The sequence below is a fragment of the Crocuta crocuta genome, unplaced genomic scaffold, assembly GCF_008692635.1.
Source record: "Crocuta crocuta isolate KB4526 unplaced genomic scaffold, BGI_CrCroc_1.0 scaffold64, whole genome shotgun sequence".
Taxonomy (NCBI): domain Eukaryota; kingdom Metazoa; phylum Chordata; class Mammalia; order Carnivora; family Hyaenidae; genus Crocuta; species Crocuta crocuta.
In genome coordinates, this window is record NW_027530640.1 from 11,560,161 (window position 1) to 11,580,130 (window position 19,970).

Below are 19,970 nucleotides of genomic sequence, written 5' to 3' on the forward strand. Positions count from 1 at the left end.
GGTGATGGTTGCACAATTCTGTAAATATACCAAAAACCACTGAATTGTGCACTTTAAATGGGTGAATTGTATAGCATGTAAATTACATCTCAATAAAGATGTATATTTATAAGTACATACATACATATATATGAGAAGAAGCAACAACTCAAAAATCAACTAAAAAGGCTGTATGAAATTGTTACAACTAAGAGATCTCATTGTTGTCCTTTTTTTTAAATGTTTATTTATTTTTGAGAGAGAAAGAGAGGGCAGGAGGAGAGGGGCAGAGAGAGAAGGAGACAGAGGCTTCGAGTGGGCTTGGTGCTAACAGCAGAGAACCTGATGCGGGGCTCAAACCCATGAATTGTGAGATCATGAGCTGAGCTGAAATTGGATGCTTAACCGACTGAGCCACCCAGATGCCCCTCATTGTGCTTTTTTTTTTTTAAGAATAAAAATGACTCTCAAAACAAACAAAAAAATCTGAGAGCTTTGCTAGCAAATTTTAGTTGTGGCACCTGTTGACTCTGTGACCTTGGACAAGTTACTTAATTTCACAGAGCTCAGTTTTCCCATCTGTAAAACTTTCTCATCTAGGGCAGATCATTGTGAGGATTAAATAAATTAACATGTAAAGGCACCTGCCATATAGCAGGTGCTCAGTAAATGGAAAACATAAAGAGTCAAGGAATAGCAGTACTAGAGTGTGAGGAAAGGAGAAAAAACAGTTTTTGTAGGCACAACATTTATGTCTAATGTTTGGCTGGGCTCTGGGGACATAAAGAAGTCCCTGACTTTAAGAAGTTGGAAAGCTAAGGAATCAGGCATTCCTGGAGAAAAATAAGCCCAATGAAATGAGCCAGGTTCTAAAGTTATAGACAGGTTGCTCAGGGTCAGAGGCAAAAGCTTTTAAGGGAAAGGGGACTTCAAGGGCTGTCCAGGCAGAAAAGGGACAAGTGGATCTTTGTCCCTTTCCTTGCTGTAGGTGACCAAAAGGATGTGAAGCACCTCCTGTAGAGAAATTGCATAGAGCCAACCCAACACAGGCAGAGTCAAAAGTCAAAAGAGCAGTTGTGGATTAATTATTCATGGCCAGGATGGGCAGTGAAGTTGGCACAGGAGATGGAGACTAGGGCCTGCCTTCCTGGCCTTTCAATAGGCGAGCTGAATCTCAGGAGCTCCTCCCCTCTCCCCTTGTTCCTAGCACTTCTCCACCCCTAAGCCTCAAGATCTCCTTTTTCCTCTCAACAGCCCTCTTTTGGGGAACAGCCCAGTGATCTGTGGGCAGAGCATGACACCTCCATCATTCCTCCCTCTAGTGACTCATTCCCAAGACTGGGGGTGGCAGGAAGTGCCAGAGCCCCAGAGCTGCAGCCCCATCCGGATTCTAGCAGCTTAGCGACACCCTATCTTTTTCCCTCCTCCCCCCACCTCCGTTACCTCCCCCACTTCTAGCTCTGACTCTTGACATTTCTGTGTAAGAAACACCCACCTCCCCCAAAACTCTTGCCTTTCCATTGCCTCTTTTGGTCCCTCAACTGCAACCCCCATGGGGCTGCTGGGTTCTCAACAGAAGCAGGCACAACTCAGACCTAGGGACCCTTTCCTGGTGGAGGTGGCCAGGCAAGATTGGTATCCTGGTGGCCAGACCTTTGAGGAACAAGGCCTATGCTGTAGAAACCATTCCAAGCAACACTTAAAACAATAACAAAATTATTTTACTACATGCCAAGTGCTTCACAAGTTTTGTCTCATGTATTCCTCACAACAACTAGATGAGAAGATATTATTATCACCACCATTTGGCAAATGAAAAAAGTAAGAGAGAAATAATTTAGAAAGTAGCAGAATGGGGATCAAACCCAGGACTCAAGATATTGGGCTTTGAATCACCAAGCTCCTCTGCCTGTTTTGGGATGGAGGACAGTGTAGGCCTCGTTGAGCCGAGCCTCTGGGTCTCCTAGGGTAGCATCCCTGAGGCTCTCTGTACAGCTGCCCTGAGGTCCAGTGGGGTGGAGGGCCTTGACCCCTGCATCCCTCCTAGTTCCCCATGGCTCTTGCCCCACTCTTTACTCCTGAGTGGTGAAAATGTGGTGGGCTACTCAGAGGATTCTCATCCCTCTCAATAGGTTAACTTCCTATTAAACTCCTAGGACAAACATCAATGAGATTCTGGGGTTCCCAGGGGTTACCTAGAAAGAGGGAAAAGAAGGAGTATTGCTTATAAGCAGGCAGCAGAAGGAGGTTACAGACACCAAAGCATGGGGTCAGCCCAGGCTTGCGGACAGAGCAGACATCTGTCACACCAAAGAGGCATGGAGATGGCCCACATGACAAGAGAATAATATCCTTGAATTATGTAGCACTTTAACATTTCTCAGACACTTTACAAAATCTGGTCCTCCATATGACCTCCTAGGACCCAAGGAGGAAAAAAGCATCTTTTATAAGCTGTCATCACCTATCAAATTTTCACCCCAGAGAGGGAAAGGCAGGAAACACACAAGGCAGTGAGTGAGTTAACCAAACCCAAGCTCCAGTGGGTAATTGATAGTTTTTATGGTGTCTTTATCCTCAGACTCCTCAGATATCATATTTCCACTGGATTACCACATTTACATAACAGTGCAGGGTGAGAGACCCTGATAAATCTTCTCTGCATGGGGATGAATACAGTGGAAATGTACTTTGTTGACAGCAATTTGTTTTACTACACTACTGCCCTTCAATTTAGGGAGGAAAGAGCAAGGCTATTGCCTTATGAAGGGAGGGTGGAAAGGAGGCAAAGGAGAAAGGGAGGGAGGAAGAGGAGAGATCTGGAAAGACAGATGAATGAGAGGGGAAGACACAGGGAGAAAGGGAGAGCTTTAGGCAAGGGGGAAGAAGGAAGGAAGGAGGAAAGGAGGGTAGGAGGAAGGATAATAGCAATGAGAGCTCACTCTGTGCTAGGCACTGTGCTAATCGCTCCATGGATTAACTCCACTAATCCTCACAGCAACCCAGCAAGGACAGTCTGTTATTATCTCCATTGCACAGATGACAACATTCTAGTTGGGACAGTCTCCCGACACCCCATTCTGTTACCCCCATTTCATTTTCTTCAGATCATGTGCCACTATCTCCAACAGTATTATTAACTCACTTATGTGATTACTGCCTTGTTCACAGCTATATCCCCAGTACCTTGAGGAGTTTCTGACCCAAAGTAGTTTTTTTTTAATATTTATTTATTTATTTATTTATTTTGAGAGAGACAGAGACAGCACAAGCAGGAATAGGGCAGAGAGAGAGGGAGACAGAATCCCAAGCAGTGTCCACACTGTCAGCACAGAGCCCAACATAGGGCTCTGTCTCACGACCCGTGAGATCATGACTTGAGCAGAAATCAAGTCTTGGATGCTCAACCAACCGAGCCACCCAGGTGCACTTCAAAGTAGATTCTTGGGGTGCCAGGGTCACTCAGTCAGTTAAGCATCTGACTTTGGCTCAGGTCATGATCTTGCAGTGTATGAGTTCAAGCCCCACATCAGGATTCTGTGCTGACGGCGCGGAGACTGGAGCCTGCTTCAGATTCTGTGTCTCCCTCTCTCTCTCTGTCCCTTCCCCTGTGCTCACTTGCTCTCACTCTCTCTCAAAAGTAAATAAACTCTAGCATGGTCCCTGCGCAAGGATGATAGGCAAATTCATGAAGTGTTCCATACTTTTAATGTTTAAAAAAAAAGTAAATACACCTTTTTTTTAAAAAAAAAAGTAGATTCTTAATAAGAATACCTGTTGTAGGAATGAAAGGATACCCAAGAAGTTCCTGAGTAGTGAGTGCCACCCTGCCTCCCACATGGGGTGGGTGGACTGAGGGCAGGTACTGGAGGTACGCTCTCTCTTCATACGCATGGAGTGAACTGTTATCAGCTGCTGTGTATTTAGTGAAGAAGAAATGTATTTTCTCCTCCATCCTTTCCAGCTGTTTTCTTTTTAAGTTTTTAACTTCCTTCAGATGTTCTGCCCCTGTCTGTCCCACGATTAATTCAGCATCTACTAATTGTGTCCTCCTCACTTTCTGCGTCACTTTTGTTCTTTTTGCTTCCCTGCTTGCTTCTCTTTCCCATGCCTCTCTTGAAAGAGAGCTCATCCAAATGAATTGAAGTTGGTAATTTTAGAGGCGAACTTCCGCTGTTGGAAGTCCAGTCTGGTACTAAACCCTTCTCCCTGCAAAAGTCATTTCTCTCCATCTGTAAAATGGACAGAGTTTTTTACAGGGTTGTTTGAACCAGTGCTGGTGGGCCTTTGAGGGAAGGATCTCAGGACCACAGCACTGACCTTCCCACATCCTTATCCAGAGAAGCCTCACCAAAGCCTTGAGACCACAGGAATCCATTATCCAACAGAGAGCTATTTCCTTTCCCATGTGTATGGTATTTGCAGTAAATATGAATCAGAAGATAACAAGCGTGCTTTCTCACTCTCTGTGGGGTCTTGAAAACTCCTCAATCCAGTGAATAAGAGCGTACGCTGAGAATATAAATGGCAAGGCCACAGGATAAGTGTAGGACATGTCACCACAGGGCTTGCAGTGTATCAGAGTGGCAGGGAATGTGGGTCTTGAGATTCAGACAGCTTTGAGTTTGAGGTCTGGCTTCTCTATGAATAGACTATAGGTGGCAATGGTGGAAGTTGGGTGTCAGATGAGTCCTACGGTACCTTCTCCAAACGAGGCATTCTTGCTATGCCCACCACAGCCTCCTATACCAAATCAGTTGTAGCACTTGGGCAGTCGAGTTGGGATTATTTCTTGCAGGAAAGTCCAAACCACCAATGTCTGAGCTCCTCAAAGTCAAGAACTCAGTTTTTTTCTCTGTATCCCTAGAGCCAGGCCACGTGCTGGACATGAAAGAAGGACATTGTACAGACTTTCCTTTTCTTCCAGAAAATGGAAGGTACTCATTTTCTTCCTCAAGGACACTATTCATTGAGACTTTGATATGCTTAGCACCTACTGTGTGCTACATATCCTAACTATGTTATCTTCTTTAATCCTCATAATGACCCCTGAGTTAGGTATTGAGACCATATGCATTATCTCTCCACTCAGCTATGGAAAGAGCCTCCTTCTGGAAGAACACTGAGTTCTTCTTTGTCTGATACCCAGCTTCTGCCCTTCCCATCTGTGGTGTATGCATAGAACAGCCAGAGTGATCCTTTAAAAATCATGTCACTGTTCTTCTCAGAATCCTTCAATAACTCCCCATTTCATCGCATAAAATCCAAACCCTTACTATGTCCTACAAGACCCTACATTAGCTCCCTAATCCCCAGTCCATAAACTTAGTGACCTCATGCCCTACCATTCTCCCCCTTGCTGCCTGACGTATTTCTCAAACATTGCTGTGTACACTCTTGCCTCAAGTCCTCCTGGCTGTCCCCTGTGGCTACGAATCTTTATCTTGATCTCTCCATGGTTTGCCCCTCTGCTTATTTCAAGTTTTGTTCAAGTGTCACTGTATCAGGGAGGCCTTCCATGACTCCCCTGTGGTGATTTTAAAATATGTCCACAAAACTTCTCAGACTCCTCCCTTCAAGAGGCAGAACTTCGTCCCCCATCCCCTTTAGTATTGCCTTGACTTAGTGTCTACTTTCTAAATAATAGAATATGTAAAAGTAATAGCATGTGACTTCTAAGACAAGGTCATAAAAGGCATTGGGATTAACCTCGTCTAGTAATGAGAAATCGTCAGGCAAACCCAAATTAAGGGACATTCTACATAATACCTGATCAGTACTCTTCAAAATTGTCAAGATTATGAAAAACAGTGCTTGCTTCAGCAGTACATATACTAAAATTGGAACGATTCAGAGAAGATTAGCATGGCCCCTGCACAAGGATGACATCCAAATTCATGAAGCATTCCACGTTTTTGCCATCAGGGAAATGCAAATCAAAACTACAATGAGGTATCATCTCACCTCTGTCAAAATGGCTAAAATCAACAATATAAGAAACAACTGGCATTGGCAAGGATGTGGAGAAAAAGGAACATTCCTGCACTGTTAATGAGAATGCAAACAGTGCAGTCACTGTGGAAAACAGTATGGAGGTTCCTCACAAAGTTAAAAATAGATCTACCCTACAATCTGGCAATCTCATGACTTGGTATTTATTTACCCAAAGAAAACAAAAACACTAATTCAAAGAGATACATGCACCTCTCTGTTTATAGCATGTTCACAGCATTATTTACAATACTGTATTATTTACAATAGCCAAATTATGGAAGCAGCCCAACTGTCCATCGATTGATGAATGGATAAAGAAGATGTGGTGAGTATATATACAATGGAATATTATTCAGCCATAAAAAAGAATGAAACCTTGCCATCTGCAACATCATGAAGGAAGCTAGAGAGAATTATACTAAGCAAAGTAAGTCAGAGAAAGACAAATACTGTGTGATTTCACTCATATGTGGAACTTAAGAAACAAAACAAGTGAGAAAAGGGGAAAAAGAGATAGAGAGAGACAAACTAAGAAAAAGACTCTTAAGTATAGAGAACAAACTGATGGTTATCAGAGGGGAGGTCAATGGGGGGATGGGTGATATAAGTGATGGGGATGAAGGTGTGCACTTGTGATGAGCACCACCTGATGTATGGAAGTGTTAAATCACTATGTGGTACACCTGATACTAATATTACACTGTATGTTAACCAACTGGAATTAATATAAAAACTTGAAAAAAAAAGATGATGAAAAAGAAAGAGTAGGGGGCTCTGTTGTTGATCGAAGGAGACTAAGGAAACATGCTGACTAAACAACATAATCTCTGGATACTGGAACAGAAAAAACATTAACTGAAAACAGGCAAAATCTCAATAAAGTACATAGTTTAGTTAATAGTGGTGTACTAATGTTAATCTCTTGATTTTGAGAAATGTACCACGGTTATATAAGATAGTAACGTTCGAAGAAGCTGGGTGAAGTATGTACGGGAACTCTCTGTACTATCTTTGTAGCTTGTCTGTAAATGTAAAGTTATTCCTAAATATTAAGTTTTTTAACAAAGCATTGTGTCTTTCTCCTTACTTTCCTTCTTAGACCACGTATGCGCTGCTATGTCACGAGGATACTCAAACAGCCCCAGGAGGAGGGTGGACACGTGAAGTGTCCAGCAAACAGTCATAGGAGTGAACCATCTTAGAAGAGAGTCCTCCAGCCTCAGTCAAAGTTTCACGTAACTGCAGTCCCATCTGACATTTTGACCACAGCATCAAGTCCCTGAGCCAGAATAACCAGTTAGGCCACTTCTGAATTCGTGACCCTCAGAAACTGTAAGATAATGATTTATTGCTGTTTTAGGCTTCTGAGCTTTAGAGTAATTTGTAATGCAGCAATAGGCAACTAATACATGTAGATAGGGGTGCCTGAGTGGCTCAGTTGGTTGAGCATCTGACTTTGGCTCAGGTCATGATCTCACGGTTCATGAGTTCAAGCCCTGTGTTGAGCTCTGTGCTGACAGCTGATAGCCTGGAGTTTGATTCAGATTCTGTGTCTTACTCTCTCACTCTTCCCCTCCCCAGCTCAGCTTATTCTCTCTCTCTTTCTCAAAAATAAATAAACCTTTAAAAATTACCAAAAACTACATCTAGATAGCATACATTTAGATAGGTAAATATCTAAAATAGCCTCCTTCTAGTCACATTCAACCCCCCTTTCCAACCTCAATTTGTGACACCACATTACTTGTTTGTTTATTTAACTTCCGTCTCCACCCTAGAATGTGAGCAGCATGCAAGGAGAAACTTTGTTTAGTTTATGTCCCCTGCACCTAGAACTGTGCCTGACACATAGTAAATGTTTGATAAGGGATAGTTATAGTTATTATTTTTGGATAACAAGGGGTTAGGTAAAAATCCTTTTCTATCCTTACCCAGAAAAACAACAACAACAACCCCAGCCCCTCTGGTTGAGGTTGAGGTGATGTAGAACTAGGAAATGTGAGCAGAGATGAGTCTGAAACCTTGAGACCTGACTGAGTTCTTCATCCACTGAGAAACCTTAGACAAGTCTCTTCTTCCCTCTGGATCACTGTTTCCCCAAACATAAAATTCAAAAGACTGGGATGACCTGAAAGATTACTAAGATTTCTTTCAGCTCTTGGGGCACCTGGATGGCTCAGTCGGTTAAGTGGCCGACTTCGGCTCAGATCATGATCTCACAGTTTGTGAGTTCAAGCCCGCATCAGGCTCTGTGCTGACAGCTTGGAGCCTGGAGCCTGCTTCAGATTCTGTGCCTCCCTCTCTCTCTGCTCCACCTCTGCTTGTACTCTGTCTCTCTCTGTCTCTCAAAAATGAATAAACATTAAAAAAATTTTTTTTAAAAGATTTCTTTAAGCTTTAATAGTCAATGATACCATGGATTAGTCAATGATACCATGGATTATTCCAGAGTGGGCTGGGAAGAGGTGCAAGAGCTCAATTCTGAAAATGGAGAAAAGAAGGATTGAAGAATATATTTGATCCTCACAGGAACCAGGCAGAACTTGCTTACCTTCATGCTAAGCTCACTTTCTGGAAACCCCTTCCCATGTGATAATCTATTCCTTTGCCAAGGCCCAGCTCCCTATCACTGCAAAGCCCCAGGCTGCTGATAACCCATTAGCACAAGTCTTCATAACACATTCCCCATACTGTATTGTAACTGGACCTTTGTATCCTGGGGCTTCAGCCCCTAACAGGAATAAATAAGTCCCTAGGCAACACTCCTGGGCTTGCAATTCCTGCCTAGGGAACTTAGATCCTAAAAGAAGGAAGGAGAGAGAAAACAGGGGAGGAGGTGTAAGACCAGGCATATGCTGTTCTGAAACCCCTTAAGCCTCTGCCCTTTCTCTCCTCTCCTCCAGTTTTGGCCTCACCACCAAGAGAAGCACCCACATCAGCCTGCCCACCCCTCTGTCTTACCTAAGTACTAGGTCAAATGCCATTTATTTGAGCCATATTAACTTTCCCCTGCTCTTCCCTCCCTTAGTTCCCCACCCTTCCCCCACAATAAACATACCCTGAGTCCCTTTCCAACATCTGTTCCAGGTATCTGACAGCTTCCTGATATTTGGTATAAAGACAGGTTTGAGGGCCATTTTTTTCTACATAACAGCTCCATAGAAAGGCTTGAAGAACTTATTATGTTCTGGAAATCACAGGTGGTATGATTATGCTTAGGCTGCAAAGTGAGGTTGGGAGCAGCAGGAGTAGGCAGGAATCAGCCTTAGTGGATTTTGTCCCATAGGCCACGGAAGCCACTGAAGAATTCTGCACAGACTGGAACCCACTGCCCTTCCACTTAGCCCTCCTCACTTACATCCCTTCCTATCTCTCTCTGCCCCCCGACCCCTGTCCCATTTGTCTCATACCAAAATTTTAATAACACCCAAGATTTACCAAGAACCTTCACTATATAAGTTTCCTGTTCACATTACCTCACTTACATCGTTCAGCACTGATGAAGTAGGTGTTACTGTCCCCACTTCACAGGTAAGGAAAATGACTCCAGTAAGTGGTTTGCCCTATTGCAAACTAAGGAAGAAGCAGAGCCCAACTGCTCAACCATTACCCTGATTGGTCCCTGCTCTCTACCTTTTTTCTAATCTCTTCTTAGGGGGCGATGTCTCTAAGGAGGTCTTTGAGGTCTGGAGGCAGAACTGGGAAGAGTGAGTGCAGGAACTAGACAATTCTGAAACTGGGATCTTCGGGTTCTGATGGGACCTATCTCACCCAGCCTTGCTCACCTCTCTGCTTGGCAGGAAGTGTCTTCCATTCTCCCCATTTCCTGTCTTGACCCACTTGCTTACTCCAGTTCCCATATCCTCCTTCACCTCCTAATATATGGTTTGGCCTTGTCTTTCTGTTTCTAGGTGTTCTGAAAATGCCTGGATGGACCAGGACCCTTTGGAACCTCTGAAGATAATTCAGATTTCTGGAGAGTATGGCTGTACCTACCTTGCCTCCCCCAACTCTAACAAGATGGATATGGACTGACCCTGGGTTTTCCAGTCTCTACAGCAAAGGTTAAGCTCCTCTCTACCTCATCTCCCACTACCTACACCTGTGCCCTCTGACAGGCTGCAAATATATAACCACACGTGCTTCCCCAAATATGCCAAATTCTTGAAATCTTTGTATGTCCATGTTCTCTCTTTGGAATGCCAGCATCTTGTCTATTCTAAGTTTTTCTTCAGGAAAACTCCTAATTATCCTCAGGCTTTGCTCAAACATGATCTCCAGCCCCACTGATGTCATCATCACTCGGGACATCATTTCCTGCCTGGACTGCTCCCTCACTGGTCTCTAGGATGCCTCTCTGGCCCTACACCATCCAGTGTTCACACTGCACCCACAGTAACCTTTCTAAAATGCAAACGTGATCTTATCACTTCCCTTCTTAAAACTTTCAAATGGCTTCCCATGCCCTGAAGGTGAAGTCATAACTTAACCTGGTTTGGGTGCTACTTGCACCCTGCTCCCACCCGTTTCTCTTGCTTCACATCCTCCAGCCCTGCCCACCACCCTAGTGATACTCCAGCCAGATTTTCTGACACTTTTACTCAGTTCCTTGAAACTTGCCTATTCTCTCTTGACTAAATAATGTTCCCTTGGCTGGAACTCTCTTTCCCTCCTTTTCCTCTAGCTGATTTCAACTAACCCATCAGGCAGGTCTCAGCCTGAACTCACTTCACCACAGAGCTTTCCAGAAACCCCCTGATGAATCGAGCTGCCTCTGCTTTCTTGCCCCCACAGATCATTATTTACCCTAGGACAGCATTTATCTGATCCTTTACTACATATTTGTTTGCTCATATGTTTCCCACACCTAACTGGGCCCTACCTTATTCCCAGCTGTAACCCAGAGTCTCATGCTGGTAGGCTCTCCAGGAACAATTGTTGAATTGGTGAGTGAACAAAGCCTTCCCTGTCTTCACAGTGCAGACTCGGGCACCCACTGAAGTTTCTACTACCACCACATTGTAGTTACTAATCTAGATTATGGGTGACTGTTTCTCTGGGTGTTCCTCTCTCTATATGGATGGAGATAGCACCTTGAATGCACTTGACTACCTAACACAGAGGTCATCATTCACCTTCCATCTGTCTTCTTCTATTTTTTTATTCTTTTTGTTAACAAAATTTTATTGAATATCTACTATACACTAGATACTTTGGATGCAGCAGTGCGCAAGGTAGCCAACACCTTGCCCTTAAGCTCACATTCTAGTGGCATATATGGGTGCCTGGTGAACAGCGGGTTCAGTGGATCCCAGTCCTACTGGGATGGCCCTGAGGGCTTTTCTGTCTGCAACTGCACAGCAAGGAGCACAGCCTCAGGGGAAAGAGAATATACTTTCTCGGTGACATCTGGACCTCCCTTTGCTTAGGTCTCCATGGGACTAGCCACCAAGCAGCAGCAGGAAGTTGGGGGGAGGGAGGAGGATGGATGATGATGTTGCAGCCCAGTGCCTACAACCACTTCATCCAGGCAACTGGATTTTTTCTCTACTGTGGAACAAAGAAAGAAAGAGATCCACAGAGGGAAAGACATAAATGGATAGAAATGACAGAGAAGAAGGGAAGGAGAGAAAAAAGTTGAACAGAGAGATGAGGAGGAAGAGGAGTCAAACACATAGACAGGGAAGGAGACAAAAGCAGAGATAAAAAGCCTGCAGGATTGAGCCCTGCCTGTCTCATTTGGGTCACTGGGGGGGATAAAAAGGATTCAATTTGGAACTCTTGGGATTCCCTAAATGATCCCTCAAGTTATCTCTGGCCCCATCTGGCCTAGGAGGCTTCTGCCAGGGACCTACCAGCCCCCAAATCAGAATATAGTCCATGCAACCCTCAGGAATAGGGACAGGCAGTGATGGAAAAACACAGTTTCTCTGAGAACAGCAGTCTCTGATTTTCATCTTTTTCAGTAAAGATCATAGAAAAGACCCTGTGTTCACCATCTGTTTCCTAACTGGGGGCTCCAGGCTTTGCTCTCTGAGATGCAGGCCTGACAATATCTCAATCTGCAGGCACAGCACAGAAACTCCTCTGAGCTGAGAGCTGGGGAAGCAGCCCCCACCCCCAGGAGCCCCCAGATGCCAACCACGAGCCTGAGTTGCTAATAGTGTCCTGCTCTTGCCAGCAGCTTCAGCTGCTCGCTCCTGAGGCTGTGATGCCATCTGCTGCTCAATTTAGGAAACTGGATGACTCTGTCTGCACAACCAAGGGCGAGCAGGGCAGTTGGGAAGGGAGCCCACATAGGTCTCAGAAGAGCCATGTCTTTGTCTCAGGACGGATCCAGTACCAGGCCTCAGGAACAGAGCAATGTTCTGTTCCCTGCCACCATTCTCCTTAGACAAGGCAGGATTCCTCTCTTTCTTTTTTTTTTCTTTAATGTTTTATTTATTTCTGAGAGAGAGAGAGAGAGAGAGCAGGGGAGGGGCAGAGAGAGAGGGAGATACAGAATTTTAAGCAGGCTCCAGGCTCTGAGCTAGCTGTCAGCAGAGCCGAACACAGGGCTCAAACCCACAAACCGTGAGATCATCACCTGAGCCGAAGTCGGACGCTTAACCGACTGAGCCACCCAGGTGCCCCAGGATGCCTCTTTTTCACAGGAAGGTACCTAAGGCTTCTGGAGAGAGGAGTAGGTTGGCTCTGTCCTTCATCTAAGTCCAGTGAGTCTCAAGGTTAAATTGCCCAGAGGGGTCCCAGCCTGAGTTTGAAGTTCTACAGCTTTCCTCAAAACATTTTGTTTTCTTTGCAGGTTTAAGTTAAGATTATTCCGAGTTAAATTAATTGGGTGAATGAAATAATGAGGCCAGGCCTAGAGAAAGTGGGGCTTTGAAGAAATGCACTTACTCATGCAGAATTGAAATAAGACCTTCAGACTCTCAGTGGATTTCTTAAGTTCCTGCTCTGTTGTACCTTTTCAGGCCTCAACCCAGATAAGGTTGTGAGCTCCAGTGTTATAAGGGCCACACTAATGCCTGGCACGTATTTTTGATATTTCTTGAAGTAATCGTTAGCTTGAGGAGACTTCCTGCAAATCAGTTGAGGTAGCCAACCTGGGAGGTGATCCCCAATGATCTCCATGTCCTGAGCATTATCCACTCCTTCCACATAGTACAAGCATTAATCTATGACCAATAGGACAGAAGTAATGGCATGTAACTTCCAAGATTAGATTAAAAAAGACACTGTGGCTCCCTTCTTCGTGTCCCTCTCTCCCTCCCCCTCTCTCTGCCTCTCTCCCTCATCACTTGTTCTGAAGGAAGCCAGTTGCCTTGTTGCTAACAGCCCTATGGAGAGGCTCATGCGGTAAAGAACTAAGGCCTCTGTCAACAGCCACATGAGTGAGATTGGAAGCAGATCCTCTTAGGAAGCCTTCAGATGACTGCAGCCCTGGCAGACAGCCTGACTGCAAACTCATGAGCAACCCTGAGCCAGTTCAGCTGAGTTATTCCCATTTCCTTATCCCCAGAAACTGAGATAAATGTTCAAAGTTTGGGGTAATTTGTTATACAGCAACATAATAAATCTGTCATACAGTATTATTATTATATCATAGCATATCATCTGCATTATATCACTCCATTTCCTTATAACATCTAATATGCAGACCCTACCCCCTCAACCTCTTTAACTTCATCTCCTATTACCCCACCCCCTCCCTAGCTCAGCTTCACCCAAGGCTCACTCCTGCTTCACTCACTCAGGCCCTTTGAATTTGCTTTTCTGTCTGCTGGAGCCCCCTCCCAGCTACCCCTAAATCTCTGCATGGTTGCTCCCTTATCTTGTTGAGGTCTTGTATTTACATGTAGCCTCTTCTTCTTTTTTTTCTTTTAATAAATGTTTATCTATTTGTTTTGAGCGAGAGAGTGTGTGCGGGGATGGGGGGCAGAGAGAGAGCGAGACAGGGAATCCCAAGCAGGCTCCACACTGTCAGCACAGAGCCCCATACAGGGTTCGATCCTATGAACCATGAGATTGGGACCTGAGCTGAAATCAAGAGACAGACACTTAATCAACTGAGCCACCCAGGTGCCCCCACATGTAGCCTTTTCAAAGTAGCTTTCCTTGACCCTCTGCACACCTGAACTGCAGCTCCCACATGTGCCTATTCTTTTCCCTAATTTATTTTTATCCTTAGCTCTTATGATTATAAAACATATATAATAAAATATATTTTACGTATTTATCTTGTTATTTCTATCTCCCTCCTTGAATATATGCTCCATGAAGGCAATAATTTGTGTTTTTGTCTATTTTGGTCCCGGCTCTAGCCCCTGCACTTGGACTAGTGATTAGTGATACACATAACAGATGTGCAATACATATTCAGTTGAGTGGGGACAAAATGTCACAATTCATCAGTTATAGTATGTACATCCTCTAGATGCCTCATATCATGTGCCATGTTATGATGTCACATATATATTATTTTATACGCAGTGTAAGGCAGTGCAGAGAGAATAGAGACACAAATAAGAAGACCTAGCTTTGATGCCTGCTGGCTAGCTACATTACTATAAGCGAGGCACGTAACCTCTCTGAGCCTCAGTTTTACTTATCTGTAAAATGAGCTTATTATAACCTCCCTGTCCTACCTATAGTGTAGGTATAGAAATCAAATAATGAATGCTACAGTATTTTAAAAATCTAACACATAATATAGTTTCTGAAATGTCATGTGTCTCAGGATATACTCCTTGGGGAATGGGGGGAGATTAAAAAGTCAAAGAAGTCAGGGAAATTTGAGTTCCAATATTCTTTTTTTTAATTTTTATTTATTTTTGAGAGAGGGGGAGCAGAAGTGGGGGGGGGTAGAAAGAGAGGGAGACACAGAATCTGAAGCAGGCTCCAGGCTCTGAGCTGTCAACACAGAGCCTGATGCAGGGCCTGAATTCATGAACCTGTGAGATCATGATCTGAGCTGAAGTTGAACACCCAACCGACTGAGCCATCCAGGTGCCCCATTGGGTCCCAATACTCTAATGACTTTTCTTGGACATTCACAACCATTAACATATGAAAGTGTCTACAAATCCTGCATGTACGATCTTTCCGAATGCACCTGACTATACTTGGTCTTGCTCTCTACAATACATAATACATAGAGCACCGCCTTTGTTGTCAGTATAGCATTGTTCCTTTAGAGCAAGAAGGAATTCTAAAGTTCCTAAAACAAATCCCAGTGAGGTCGGCGATGAGATCCAACAAGTGAAATGTTGAATAGGAGAAGGGAGGAGGAGGAGAAGAAAAAGGAAAAGGAAAAGAAGGAAAGTGAGAGGAGAGGTAAATCAAGAACAAGGAAAGGGGAAGGAAGAGGGAAAAAACAGTGAAGAGAAAAAGACAACTAAACTCATCCCCTTTGAAATGAAAAGAGCTCTACAGAACAAAGGCAACCTGAAATTTTCCAGGGGTGGATGGGGGTGGGGAGGAGCAGAGGGAGGAATCTAGGAATCCTGGGGCTGCCCACAGAGCCCAGATTATTCCTTTGAGTGTTGCCTCTGCCAATTTTCGCAGGTGGAGCTCAGGCTTCTTTTTCAACTTCCAGGAACCTCTGACTAAAGAGATTTCTTCTTTATAGGGGAGGATCAATCAGGTAAACCAAAACAACAGCTTCTCAATTTAGCATAATCATTAAGTGCTTGAAAGGGCAGCTGCCATTTTTCCTTTCCTTACAAGCAATAAGCCTTCTTGGCAGCATCCATCTCCCCAGAGCATGCCTGACTTGGAAAAGGAAGAGGAACTTCAGTTCCTCCCACAAAGATTCCCTAGGCTGAGTGGGAGAGGAAGAGGTGGGCAGGTTTATTCTTGACTTCCAAGCAGGCCTGCCCTAGCCCAGTCCAGACACTAACAGAAAAAGAGATTCTGCAGCTCTCTCTGGCATCCACTCACACTTCCAGCTCATGGCTAGAAAGTCCTTTGTTATATCTCATTTCAGTCTTTTCTCTGTAACTTCATTTTTTTTACTGCCTTTCTCTTATCCCAGAAGGGAGTGATTGGACTGTCCTAAGTTGCATGTAGAGAACAACTTATAGTATAACCAGTATGGTTATAACCCATATCTCTGGGCATATGATTGGTGATACTATTTGAGGAATTTCATTTCCTACCAACTCAGACACTGGGCTCTTTTTTTTTTTTTAATGTTTATTTCTTTATTTTGACAGAGAGAGAGAGAAAGAGAGTGAGCAGGGGATGAGCAGAGAGAGAGACAGAGAATCCCAAGCAGACTCTACACTATCCATGCAGAGTGTGACGTTGGGCTCAGACACACAAACTGTGAGATTGTGACCTGAACTGAAATCAGGAGTCGGACAGTTAACTGAGCCACCCAGGCACCCCTATTTTTTTTTTTTTTTTTACATTGTGTGATTCAAAGTGGGGCTAGGGAGGTCATGAGAAAGGAAGTGACAGAGGTTGAGCACCTGCCTGGTCCCTTATATATGACATCTCATTTCATCTTCACAGCAACCTAACAGCAACCTAAAATGTAGAAACTATAATTCCCATTTTATAGATGAAGGAACTGAAGTCCAGAGGTCATTTAAAAGTCAAACAGTTGACAGGTAGGTGGTGGAGCCAGAATCTCATCGACACCTCACTCTCAAATCCACGTTCTCTACCCAATGGGCTTGACTAGATCACACAGAAACATGGGTCTTTGGTTTATTTGCATTCCTTGTGATATTTTAGGACTATCCCCTAACCCCACAAACATGCTGAAATTCTGGCTATTTTCACATGCCCATTTACTGCAGGGTACACTTAACATCAGAAAAGGGCAAGTAACTCTCTCAAGTCTTTGCTGTGATCAAATCTGAACTCACTCTACCTGATGTCCGCCTGCTTCATCAGACTGTAATCTCCATAATAGTAAAGATCATGTTTATCTTATTCATCATGTTAGCCCTCCCTAGTGTCTACCACAGGGTCTGCTACATGGTAGGTACTCAATATGTGTTGACTGAATGAATAACGACAGAAAGAGAAGACTCCATAAAACAAGATAAGAGAATGTGAGACAAACATTTAAAAGGCCATCATTTAATTTAAAGGAGAAAAGAGGTAGCTAGGAAGAGTATGAGAGACAGCAAGATAAGAAAACTCAGCACAAACAAGCAAGATAAAAATAGCCTCTTGCCACTGTCCTTTTAAAATTACTTTCTATATTTGAGCCTAAGTGACAAGTGAAATCTCCTCTGTAATTTCCCATGTGTTCAGCTTAATGAATTTCTGGCAAATGGTTTCAGCATCGGAAGGCCAATTTGGACATTGTGGGGGTGGAGTTGGTGAGAAAATGAAGGGTATGGAAATAGACTAATTGAGTCTAGAAACCAAATAGAGAGGTGATTGGAGGCATGTGAGGGGGGAGCCAAATCTTGGAACTAGCTGAACATCAAGAAGGACTGGGAATTGGTCTTGCTCTAACTGATGTCATTGTGATGCTACAGGAGTCCAGAATCCCTAGATGGCCTTGAAATGATTCTTTGTGTCACACTGCCTATCTTCTATAGAGCTTTATGCATATATCATACAAGTCACCCATTTCAAGTACAGAATTCAATGGTTATTACACTCACGGATAAGTGTAACCATCACAATTTGAGAATGTTTGATCATCACCTCAAAAATAAACCTATAATCTTTTGCTGTCACCCCCCTTTTATTTTTTTAATGTTTATTTATTTTGAGAGAGAGGGAGCGAGCATGGGTGCGTGCATGAGCAGGGGAGGAGCAGAGAGGAGGAGAGAGAGAATCCCAAGGAGGCTCTGCACTCTGAGCTCCATCTCACAAACCAAGAGGTCATGCACGACCTGAGCCAAAATCAAGACTCAGATGCTCAACTTAGTGACCCACCCTGGTGCCTCAACCCTCCTCCCCTTTATTTATTTTCTCTCTATATAGATTTTCCTGTTCTGGAGTTTGATATGAACGGAATCAAACAATATGCGGTCTGGCTTCTTTAACTTAATGTAACATTTTCAAGGTTCATTCATGTTGTAGCATGAATTAGTACTTCATTCCTTTTTTTGACCAAATAATATTCCACAGTTTTAGCCACTATAAATAATGCTGCTATGAAAATTTGTGTACCAGTGTTTGTATGGACATACATTTTCATTTTTTTGGGTATATACATCTAGTAAGGGTAGAATTGCTGAATCATAAAGTAACTCTATGTTCAATCATTTGAGGAACTGCCAGACTATTTTTGAAAGCAGCTGCACCATTTTACATTCCCACCAGCAACGTATGATGATTCCAATTTCTCTATATCCTTGCCAATCCAACTATGCTTTTGAGAAATAACAAGGACAACTGCAGGGCTCCATTCTGATCTAAATACCTATTACAGGGGAGCCTGGGTGGCTTAGTCGGTTAGGCATCCGACTTATGCTTGGGTCATGATCTCACGTTCGTGGGTTCGAGCCCCACGTCGGGCTCTGTGCAGACTGCCAGCTCAGAGCCTGGAGCCTGTTTCAGAGTCTGTGATTCCCTCTCTCTCTGACCCTCCCCTGCTCATGCTGTCTCTCTCTCTCTCCTAGAAATAAATAAAAACATTAAAAAAAAATTAAATACCTATTACAGAGATGGGCATGGAGGAGGGCACTTGTGGGGATGAGCACTGGGTATTATATGGAAACCAACTTGACAATAAACTATTTGTAAAAAATAATAATAATAAATAAATAAATAAAATACCTATTACAGAGAAGCAGCAAGAGGAGTAGAGTCCAGGGATGGAAGAGAGATCCCTCTTCTACGGTAAACTCTTAGGATAATCCAGAGGGAATGCTGCCATCTCTAGTACTCTGACTCTCAGGGCTAGGTTAACTGTCTTCTGATATCTGCCCAAGGATACGTATACCACATGTCTCTTTTCCCCACGAGATAGTAAGCTTTAGGTAGGCAGAGATCTCTAGTGCTCTGACTTTATCTGCAGTACCTGAATAGGGTCTGGCAAATGGCAGGTGCTCAGTAAATGCTGATTGGTTGACTAACTGAATAAATGATTAAACATTTCTCTACTGGTGGTTCCTGTCCAGGGAGGAGAGGAAAGGCTCAATCTCAGCGGCAAAAGGCTTTAAGAAGGGAAGCAAGGAAAGAATAGATGGAGGAGAAAGGGAAAGTCACACAAGAAATTTGGGGACCTAGTGTCCCTTAGGGCCAACCTTTCCAATTATGAGGTCAAACTCAGAGTTAACAGACCTACCCTAATCCTTTTTTTTGCCTTTCATCTGGCTGCATTTTTTCCTAGAAATTTTCCTTTTTTTGTTTTATTATTTCTAACAAGTTGTCTTTGCAGGAATAAGAAAGTAGAAAAGTAGTTGCTATTACAGGTAAAAGAGCACATAAATCAACTCACCAAAATGACTTCAGAATTTAAACGGCTGGAGTTTAGAAAGGTTGACTATGAAGGATTTTTTAACTAAGAAATGCAGAAACCATAATCGATGTTTTCCTCCATATCACACTGAAAGCCCTATATCTAAAAAAGATGACTACATTTTCAATGACATAACGACATGACCCACCACTCAGCCTTATTCATGGTGGCTGGCCTTCCTTCCACACAAATCCTGCCTCCTACCTGACTAATTAATCTGTGTCTGGTAGTCACCAGGCCATTGGTCCCTGTCTCCCCAAAGGCCCTGCATCTGTCTAGCCTCAATCACTTCCTGTCTCTTCTCTGAAAGCACACATGCACATATTCACACAAACCTCATCTTTCCTTTTCATGAATCCTCAGGATAGGTCTCCTCCATTTTGTGTGTTTGGAAGAAAAGAAAGCAAAATATATGAGATGCCAATGCAATTTCTCCTTTAGCAGAGCTTCACAGGACAATTACCCACCCAATCTGCAGGGTTTTATAGCTCTCATAACCCTCCTTTATGAACACACTGTGACAGCCGGATGCGGGCATTGATTATGGCAGCAGTCTTCAGCC

The 19,970-nt window shown here is 43.6% G+C and overlaps 1 long non-coding RNA gene and 1 other non-coding gene across 2 annotated transcripts in view; one reads left to right on the forward strand and one right to left on the reverse strand.

Annotated features, from left to right (window-relative positions):
* The window catches only part of LOC144235235 (uncharacterized), a 59,873-nt gene that overhangs the window by 20,866 nt on the left and 19,037 nt on the right, over positions 1 to 19,970 (reverse strand). The window lies entirely within an intron of this gene.
* Positions 5,790 to 5,896, forward strand: LOC144235418 (U6 spliceosomal RNA). Its single transcript, XR_013336199.1, has one exon. It is a non-coding gene; the product is annotated as a U6 spliceosomal RNA (small nuclear RNA).